At 42.1% G+C, this 10611-nt stretch overlaps 1 long non-coding RNA gene across 1 annotated transcript; it reads right to left on the reverse strand.

The window, feature by feature from the left end:
* Positions 1 to 4833: 4833 nt before the first annotated feature.
* On the reverse strand, positions 4834 to 7711 carry LOC309541953. The gene is made up of 2 exons (XR_014224016.1): positions 6669 to 7711; positions 4834 to 5277 (listed from the first exon to the last, which is right to left on the reverse strand). It is a non-coding gene; the product is annotated as an uncharacterized lncRNA (long non-coding RNA).
* Positions 7712 to 10611: the final 2900 nt, after the last annotated feature.

Consider the following 10611-nt stretch of genomic DNA (forward strand, 5'->3'; position numbering starts at 1 on the left):
TGGGCAAAGGCAAGACTGAGTAAGATAATAATGTGTAAAAGATACATTGCAGTAACTTAGCCAGCGCAACAATAAACAAAAGAAATGTCACATTTGAAATATTGTTAAAAATTAAATGTTTGGATCTGCCTCTGGATCTTGTCATGTTTGTGCAGTATATGTGAATGATGATTAAAACCTTATTTATGTGCCTTACATCTCAGGACTATATTAATCCATTTATTCTCAGTGTTGCTGATTGCATCCATTATTATATGCATCCATTATTAGCTGCATTCCTTGCCACTGTACTGTGGATGCAATCAAAGAATCTTGGTTTAACATCATGCTTTCTGGTTTCTTGGGAAATTAATTCTCATGTCTGCCTTGGCGATACTAATAAAATGAGCTGATGTGAAAGTAGGAATCCTCTCCTTTCTTTAAGAAAAAAATGTCAGACGCTTGATTTGCTTTATATCGGACCTTTGTCTTTCCCTCGACTTGTTCTTAGGCCTTGTTAAGGTAGATTTTGGTGTAAATCAGAAACAATTAACCTGTGGCCCTTCAGGTGTTGATGGATACATAACTTCCACTAGCCAGGGTGGTCTGCACAACATCTGGAGAGAAACATGTTCACTGTCGCTGAAGGGTTAGTGTTTCCTCTGTCATATTACTGGTTTTGTAAAACTTTTTTTTTCTTTTCTGAAATTGATTCTCTTGGTTTTGTAGGCTTGGTGGTAGATAACTTTGACAATTATATGGTTCAGACTTTAATTTCAGAAGTTATTTGATGTCGATTTTTCTAGTGAGTATATCCCTGCTTAGAATATATTTCCTAGGGGGAAAAGGGAACTAGCTAACAAAATGAATTTCAATAGGGACAAACGTAAGGTTCTGCACTTAAGCAGGAAGAACAAGATGCACAAATATAGGATGGGGGACACCTGGCAGTACATGTGAAAAGGATCTCGGAGTCTTGGTGGACCGCAAGCTTAACATGAGTCAACAGTGTGATGCTGCAGCAAAAAAAAAAAAAAAAAAAAAAAGCTAACTGTGATGGCCTGGGATTGCTGAGGCTGAACCTGAGGAATCCCAGCCTGCACAGGAGTCCCCGCCTCCAGAACCAGTTGAGCCGGGTGTGGGGCCTGAGCCTGAAGGGTCCTCACCTGTGCTGGATCCTCAGGTGCAGGCACCAGCTGAGTCTGCTCTGGCCCCTCAGGTGATGGAGGACCCATTGCCTGCAGGTGCTCCACTCTCAGCCCCGTCAGGGGAAGAAGAGGTTGTCTCTGGGTCCGGTAACCCTCCAGCCTCTCCTGAGCTGCAGAGGCTCAGGGCAGAGAGGTGGAGGGAACTAAGTTCCTGCAGAAGGAGCGCTTGCCTCCAGGCCAGGAGAGGCGAGTCACCTATGGACCCAGGCCACCCTATGCCTCGGGGCAGATAAAAGCCAGCCAGCCCCAGCCCTAGTCCCAGGTTGCGGGAGCAACGTTGTTGCTAGCCTGTTCCCGCCTGCACCCTGTCCTGCTCTTCTGCCAGAGTTCCTGACCCCACCTGACCCCCTGCCTTGGACCCAGCTACAGCTTTGACGGACAGCCTCCATACAGCACCATCGACCTTGGACTGGACTTGGACCTTGCCTCTCGGTTAGCCCCCAGGACCAGCAACACCAACGCTATTCTAAGCTGCCACAACAGAAGTATAGTGTCCAGATCAAGGGAAGTAATAGTACCACTCTATTCTGCCTTGGTCAGACCACACCTGGAATACAGTGTCCTGTTCTGGGCACCACCATTTAAGAAGGATGTTGACAAGCTGGAACGTGTGCAGAGGTGGACAACCAAGATGATCAAGGGTCTGGAAGCTAAGCCTTATGAGAAGCGCTTGAAGGAGCTGCATATGTTTAGCCTGGAAAAGAGGAGACTGAGGGAACATGCTTGTTTTCTCCTGTTCTGGAGGGTAGGACTTGAACCCAGTGGCTTCAAGTTTACAAGAAAGAAGATTCTGACTAAACATTCGAAAAAAACATTCTGATAGTCAGAGCTGTTTGGCAGTGGAACAGATTCCCACGTGAGGTGGACTCTCCTTCCTTGGAGGTTTCTAAGCAGAGGTTGGACGGCCATCTGTCATGGATGCTTTAGATGATTCTTGCCTTGCAGGGGGGTTGGACTCGATAACCCTTGGGTCCCTTCCAACTCTAAGATTCTATTATTCTAGTTATCTTCTTTCATTAAGAATGTAAGAACATGAGACAAGCCTGCTGGATCGGGTCAATGGTCCTTTTGGTCCAACATGGCCCATCTAGTCTCGCAGTGGCCAGTTTTGGGGAAACCTGCAAGCAGGATATGAGAGCAACAGTACTCTGCCCACTAGCGATTCCAGCAACTGGTATTCAGAGGCACGATGCCTCTGAAAGTGGAGGTAACATTACCCATTATTACAGACGGTTATCCAAAAAATCAGATTGGAAAGGAAAAAGATTGAGGTTGAATCCTGACAAGACAGAAGTACTGTTTTGGGGGGACAGGGGGCGGGCTGATGTGGAGGACTCCCTGGTCCTGAATGGGGTAACTGTGCCCCTGAAAGACCAGGTGTGCAGCCTGGGAGTCATTCTGGACTTATAGCTGTCCATGGAGGCACAGGTCCATTCTGTGTCCAGGGCAGCTGTTTATCAGCTCCACCTGGTACGCAGGCTGAGACCCTACCTGCCAGAGTGTCTCGCCAGAGTGGTACATGCTCTGGTTATCTCTCTCTTGGACTACTGCAATGCGCTCTATGTCGGGCTACCTTTGAAGGTGACCTGGAAACTACAACTAATCCAGAATGCGGCAGCTAGACTGGTGACTGGGAGCGGCCGCCGATACCATATAACACTGGTCTTGAAAGACCTACACTGGCTCCCAGGACGTTTCCGAGCACAATTCAAAGTGTTGGTGCTAACCTTTAAAGCCCTAAACGGCCTCGGCCCAGTATACCTGAAGGAGCGTCTCCACCTCCATCGTACTGCCTGGACACTGAGGTCCAGTGCCGAGGGCCTTCTGGTGGTTCCCTCACTGTGAGAAGCCAGGCAGAGGGCCTTCTCAGTAGTGGCACCCGCCCTGTGGAACGCCCTCCCACCAGATGTCAGAGAAAAGTAACTACCAAACTTTTAGAAGACATCTAAAAGCAGCCCTGTTTAGGGAAGCTTTTAATGTTTAATAGGTTATTGTATTTTAGTGTTTTGTTGGAAGCCGCCCAAAGTGGCTGGGGAAACCCAGCCAGATGGGCGGGGTATAAATAATAAATTATTATTATTATCCCGTGGATTTATAGTTCAGCTGAGCCCTATAAATCCAGGGTGGTGTCTTTAGATATCTACAAAACATTTCCTCTTTTCTACAGATGCGACTTCCGAGTTGTTGTTGTCTAATTCCTCGTGAAGCACATGTAGTGACCTGATGTCTCATCCTACATCAAATTCTTTTGGTGAGTACTCCATTAAAATGGTTTGAGCCATCCTCATGATTAATTGTGGCGCTCAAGATTGTCATTCGCAGCGTGTTATGCAAGAGTCAAAGTGTATTACAGAGCTCAACGTTTTGGATCTCTTATGTCTTATTTCTCTAATCGCTGAAATTGTGATATCCCCTCTCCCAGGTTCTCGCAAGTTGAGGTCTGGTGGCCAGTTTGCACAATTACCTAACGGTACAATCTGATTCACTGTTGCCTAGAATCTCTTGGAGCGCAACAGCACTTACTTCTAAGCAAAGATGTGTAGAATCAGGCTTCAAGCCAGCAACCTCTTAGATTACTGTAAGTGATCCAAGAGTTAAGTCCAAAGTTCAATTGAGTTAAAAAGCTAGAGACTTATATCTGTCAACACAGGCTTTGGCCCTTAACTTCGCACTGCAAGAATGTTCTCTGGAATACTCAGAGCAGCGAAATGTGCTCAGGTAATTTAGGGCAAGAAGCACAACTCAGTCCACACACTGTTTTAAAATTATTTTTAAAAATATTGATTGAAAAATATAACAAAAGGAAATAATATAAAATAAAAACATAGCATGCTGGCATTAAACAATAATAATACTCTGTCAATACTAATTAAAACGTATAGATTAATCATAGCAGGAATGTAATAAGTCATTCCATCCAAAACAGGAGATGCAAACAGAGGTGCCATGGGAAGGGAAGGTTGTTGCACATAATTCAGCTTAGCTTGCTTCCACACAAGCTGTTTTCTTTTATACTTTTTGATGTATTCATCTAGTTAATGCTGTTGTAATGAGGTTGTTGTCAACGTAGGAGGTGGGGTAGTCTAGGAGAGCCTGCTTATACCTTCCTGTGCACAACTGCTGCACAACAGTATACCTCTGCTGGTCTAGCTAGTTACAAACAGGCTTCTGGTCTGCAGACGATGGCAGATGGTTGGTGCCCACTGGGATTGGGAGGCAAGGAGGTCAACAGTAGGTGAAACCAGAGCCCATGACAGGCAGATCCAACTAATTCTGGTTTTGTCCCCCTCCTCCTTCTTGCTAAGTTTTACATGAGAGCAACCATGTCATTCTGTCGAATGTATAAACTTATAGTTGTTTTATTCTTGATTTCTTAATGTTATTATATGACTTGGTAGGTTCAGCTTTTAAATGGCTCGGGCGCTGTAACTGTGATGTTTTGTGCTTTAACTGTGATTTTGTAAAAACTGCTGTTGATTAAATATATTGTTTGAAAGCCACTTTGGAATTCACTTAAATGGAAAGTTGCAGGGAAGTGCAATAAATCCAATCATAAATCAACTCAGAGCCAGCGAATGAAACTTTTGAGTGTAGGAAATTTCCAAAATTCTTGCAAGAATGAAAGGCCTTTCCAGATAACTAGCACTTGCAGAGTGTGTGGAAGTCATTTATTATGATTAAGATTATCATCATCATCCTCAAAGCAAGGTGTATTTCATTTAAGTTTCAGCTATTACATGCCTGTTTTCAATTAAGTTGGTCAACGACCCCTAATGCCACAAATAAAATCTAATGAGGTCTGAATTGGAGTTTTCCTGCTATATGTACACTAAATCAAGCGTCATGGTTCATAGGATCTTTCTGTGTTGGGTGAAGCCTGCAACAATCTCTTGCAGTATCAAATCCTTTCCCTTGACAATACAAATCTTTGAAATCTCTTTGAACTTGATCCTCCCCAGATGTCGATCATATATGTTGCTTTGATGCAATAGGGAAAATTGGAGAGTCTTTAAATATGTAGCTTATTTGGTATGTAGATCTGTATATTCACACACTCAGCCATTGGTGTTTTGTATTTTGACGTCCTGGACTTTAAAAAAAGAGGAAGACATTCTGACTTAAGATTTACTCTAGGCATGATCCACCCTTTCAAAATGTATGTAGACAATGAGTACAGTGCAGTTTCCTCAAATCTACCACAAGCAGCTGTGCTTGCTTAGAATCTAAACAGAAAATTTAAGGTTTTTAAAAAATAAAAAACAGGCTGTTTATTTATATACTCCAAATATTAAGAAATTTATACATTCTATAACTTTGACAAAGGTTTTGGATTGTCATTTGTGACGTTAATTATATTAGACTTGAATTTGGAGTACTGTCATATCCAAAGAAGGTCCCTCTGCAGGAACATGTAATTCCTGCCTTCTTATATCCAATTGTACAACTGGCCGACATGGGTGTATGGGTGTGTGTGTTTCCTTTGTACGTTCTGTCTTCCCTTTTTGCTGCTAAGGAATTTTCATAAAATCCATTCGATAAACCCACCAGGAACACTGTTTTCTCTGGTTCACAGGGCTGGCCCAATACATTTTGCTGCCTGAGGCAGAGCAGCAAACAGGGCTGGTTCTAGAATAAATAGCAGCACCCAGGGCAAGGCGTGCCTTTTGTAGGGACCAAAACAGTTAAATCGTTGGGTTAAGTTGTCTTTGAAGAAAGATTGCTTGATGGAAAGAAAACAATGCCATATTTGACATGACTGAAAGGGATAAGCAAGTTGTGTTATGGATGAGAAAACAATTTGGAAACATCGGGAGATGGAAAATGCAACAATTCATTCTGTAGAAGCCTCAAAGAGATTAAGCACTTAAGCATAGCTAATAGTATAAAATAGGGTAGCAACAAAGGGGACTAACTGTGTGTGTCAAAAGGTATAATGGGGGTTCTTGGTTTGCTTCGTATTTGTTCTTGTTTTTATTATTTATTTTGTGTGTTTTTACCTTGTGAACCGTCCTGAGATCTAGGGGTGAAGGGCAGTATGCAAATTTAATTAGTAATAATAATAATTAAAAATTAGAATTAAAATAATTAAATGTTAATTAATAAATTAAAATTAAAATAATTAAAAAACAGCATTTCCATGTGCTGCTCTGGTTCACCCAAAATGGCTTAGTCATGCTGGCCACGTGACCCGGAAGCTGTACGCCGGCTCCCTCAGCCAATAAAGCGAGATGAGCATCACAATCCCAGTCAGCCACAACTGGACCTAATGGTCAGGGGTCTCTTTACCTTTTTAATAATAATAATAAATTGCTAGTTGATTAGTGATAATGAAATGATGCTTTATGACTGTGTTGAACTAACATAATGAAGGCGGATGTATTTGATGATATTATGTTGCTTTATCTATGCTTGTATTGCATTTGAATCCTTCGTAATAAATGTTATAAATGTTAATACTGACCTGCTAAAGTTAGAACCCACCTTCTCAGTAGCACCTTTAGAAATAATCCAGCTGTTATTCCATTCGTCCGTTCACCCAACAATTCTCAACTCACTTGGCCAAAGGTGAGTAATGGATGCTACAGTTGTACGCATGATTGGAAACTTCGGTCACGCCAGAGTTCCTGCTTATACACATGTAGACCTTACATAAGTACAGTTCAAGATGCAGCAGGCCTCCAAGTCTTAACATAAAGAAACTAAACAATGCTTACGAATTCACCATATATTTCATAATTGCAACCTGTTTTCCCTCATTAGTTTTGCTTGCCTCTTTGCTGCTCCACATAATTTAATAATATCCTATAAATCACCCCGTCATTAGTACAAATAGAAGGGCTTTAATTCTCCTGAGGAAATTATTCAGTTTCCTACTGGGACTAATCTGAAAGAAGGTATTAATAGAGAGAACCAATGTTCATCTAATTTCCCTTGCTGTTAATTAATACATGAAGGAGAGCTTTATTTCCTAGTGTAGATTTTTCTTCAAACTAGATTTCAGAAATCATAATCTTTAATTTTGTGATGGAATGTCTTAGTGCTTACGTAATTTGTGGCATTATAAGAGAAAGAAGCTAATCTGCTTCGGCTAATTTTATCTAAATAGCAGTTTTTTTAAAAGTGCACTTAACGGGCTCTTTTCGTTGCGACCTTTTTAGACAGACGTCTCATTCCTTCCTTCCCCTCGCTTCATCCTTCCATACTGCTTGTTCCAGGTGCTCTGCTTTGAATGGCTGGATCCAGCAACAACAACAAATGGGAAGGAAAAGCTGCTTATAAAAGACTGTCTTTACTTTATTGACTTGAACCACTGTATGCAGTAAGGGACACGGGTGGCGCTGTGGGTTAAACCACAGAGCCTAGGACTTGCCAATCAGAAGGTTGGTGGTTCAAATCCCTGTGATGGGGTGAGCTCCCGTTGCTCGGTCCCTGCTCCTGCCAACCTAGCAGTTCAAAAGCACAAAGTGCAAGCAGATAAATAGGTACTGCTTCAGTGGGAAGGTAAACGGTGTTTCCATGCACTGCTCTGGTTCGCCAGAAGCAGCTTAGTCATGCTGGCCACATGCCACCCATTAAACATTAAAAACCCTTCCCCATTCAGAAGTTTTCTGAAGGTCGTATAGTTATCTCCTTGGTTTGGAGGAGCCACAAAACTGCACACCCTCCAACATTTCTCCGTTGAAAATAGGAACTTCTTACCATAGGGAAAAAGCAGGACATTCAGGGATCAAATCAGAAACTAGGACAGCTTCTGTAAATCCGTGACTGTCCTTGGAAAATGGGGACACTTGGGGAGGGTCTGAGGGTTGTCTCCCTACATTTTGAATTAATATACGTTATTTTTCTAAAGGTGGATTCCCCATCAGACCATTTCAAAGTCTAAAATTACAGAACTGCACCATTGTAAGAGTTAAGAAGTAACCATAACAAATGCTTTTAAAGTACGCTGAAGGGCCATTGTATTGTCATGCCTGAAGAACTGTAACAATTATTAGAATATTGTGACATTTCTAGTAAAGTTATTACCATACTGCGGCTTTTGAATTGCTAGCATCTGCTGTTCCACAAGAGTTTTCAGACATATGCATACATGTGCCTATAAGTCCATAATAACAGGGGTTAAATCAAACACGCACAGAGAGATCAACCCTCTTCTGTAAATATGGAATAAAAGAGAGAAATAACACAATAAAATCTAAGCAAGAGGTGCTGGAGAGTCAGACGCCCACACTCTTGCAATTGCCAAGCAACCTGAAAAGAAAACCTGTCCAAGTAAGAAGATTTTTGTGCTAAATATGAAGAGTTCTGGAACAGCAGTCTGTTGCAAAATTGCTGCTTCCTGGAAAGGCGATACACCCACATTGGAACATCAACAAGCTAAACAGGCCACTTGTAACATGGTTTTATCATCAATGAGCACCAGGAAAAGTTTAGCTTAGAAGAATCCTAGACTGCTTTTCACCCCTCACCACCCATTCATTTCCAGGCCTAAGCTAAGGGGTTGGCTCTCGCTTTTAAAACTCTAAATGTAGAGCTCCTTTCCCTTTGTGTTTCTCCACAGCCAAGTATTGTACAGTGGTACCTCGGGTTAAGTACTTAATTTGTTCTGGAGGTCCGTTCTTAACCTGAAACTGTTCTTAACCTGAAGCACCACTTTAGCTAATGGGGCCTCCTGCTGCTGCCGCGCCGCCGGAGCACAATTTCTGTTCTCATCCTGAAGCAAAGTTCTTAACCCGAGGTACTATTTCTGGGTTAGCGGAGTCTGTAACCTGAAGCGTATGTAACCCGAAGCATATGTAACCCGAGGTACCACTGTATTCAACATCTCTCCTGTAGATGCCTTCCCTAGCATGGTAGGTATCTATAAGAACAATATAGTAATAATATAAGAATAAGGCTTTTGTTGTGGTGGAGAGAGTGGGTTAGCCACAATACACACACACTTTAAACCTGCCATTTTATGCTAGTCTGATATATTGGAAAACCTCTCTCTGTGTGTGTGTGTGTGTGTGTGTGTGTGTGTGTGTGTGTGGTGTGTGTGATGGCCATGCACACAGGTAAACAAATACCTGTATTCATGTCTACCAAAGACCTCAGGTTGCCAGAACTCGGGGAGGGTGTGGAAGTACTAATTGAAGGGTTGGGGCAACAAAACTCAATGCAAATACATCCCATCAACCAATGTCTACTGGTGTGGACAGGTTCAATGGAAAGCTCTCGTGTATGAATGAACATGCACAAAAGCACAAACAGAAAAATTGGATCAATGTGACTCAGCTGCACATTGACACTTTGGTGTGTACACAGCCTTAACCTAAAAAGAGTGTTGTTTGTCTGCTAATGTGGGTTGTATATTAATTAAAACTAGTTTTCCCTACTGAAAGAGGATGATGAAATGAATAATCATACACTATCCATTGTTATAGCTTTGCAATCTTTTTTGTGTGTGCCTCTAGCTGTAAAAGTGCTTTGCAGTAATATACTTGCACTTCTAGGTCAGACATATGTCTTAAGAGACTGGACTCTATATCCTATGAAATTAGATTGGATTAGAGTAATCCAGTGTTTGTGTGCAGCAAGCACAAGATGAGGCCATCCAGTGTTTTGCGGCTGTTAGAATTACCAAGTGAAGACTGTGCACTGATGAAAATGAGAAAACACCTTCAAGTTGTGTTTGGAAAAAACTGGAGAGAAAAAGTGGGGTGAGGTAGGGGAATCCACACAGTCTTTATGTGAAGGCTACTAAATTTACAAGACAAATCCTTGCTTAAATATAAAATAGTCCTTCCGAAGCTAACAGCAACATATGGACAAGTAGAGATTTATTCTACATATTTGTATCTTGGTTTTAGTTGCAGGTCTTGATAAGGATTAGAAGCTGATTCTTCTGGATATGGGTCAGAGTAATCTAAGAAGGCTGCTTGCCTGCCCTTTCTCATTGGAAGACTTTTCGTTAGTGGAGCTAAAAAAAGCAAACTAGCCTTATACAGAATTCCCTCTGTCCCCAGACCTGACTATTATCTAGTAGGAAAACAGCACTATAACTGCCAATGTAGCAAATTTCACCAGATGAGAAGTCCCATCAAGATAGCCTGGAAACCATAGCCATTGGCAGAGAAAAGGGAAATACAGCAATTCATCAAAATAACCAACTGGATAGCTCCGCTGGCTAGATCATGGTGGTGGTAATGCCAAGGTTGCAGGTTTGATCCCTGAAATATACTCGGGGTCTTGCAGTGATTTCATGCTCTTTATTGCAGCTTGTAAAATTGTGATTGAATTGACCCCCAAACCTCAGGCTTTTATATACATTATTTACACAATGAGTCCCATCTGATTGGCTGATTCTGCTTCCCTCCTGGAGCCTGATTGGTCCTCTCCTGCAGGCCAATCAGTTGTTGCATTCTACGATCCTACCAGCCTA

Source organism: Podarcis vaucheri (assembly GCF_965113315.1).
Source record: "Podarcis vaucheri genome assembly, chromosome: 10".
NCBI lineage: Eukaryota > Metazoa > Chordata > Lepidosauria > Squamata > Lacertidae > Podarcis > Podarcis vaucheri.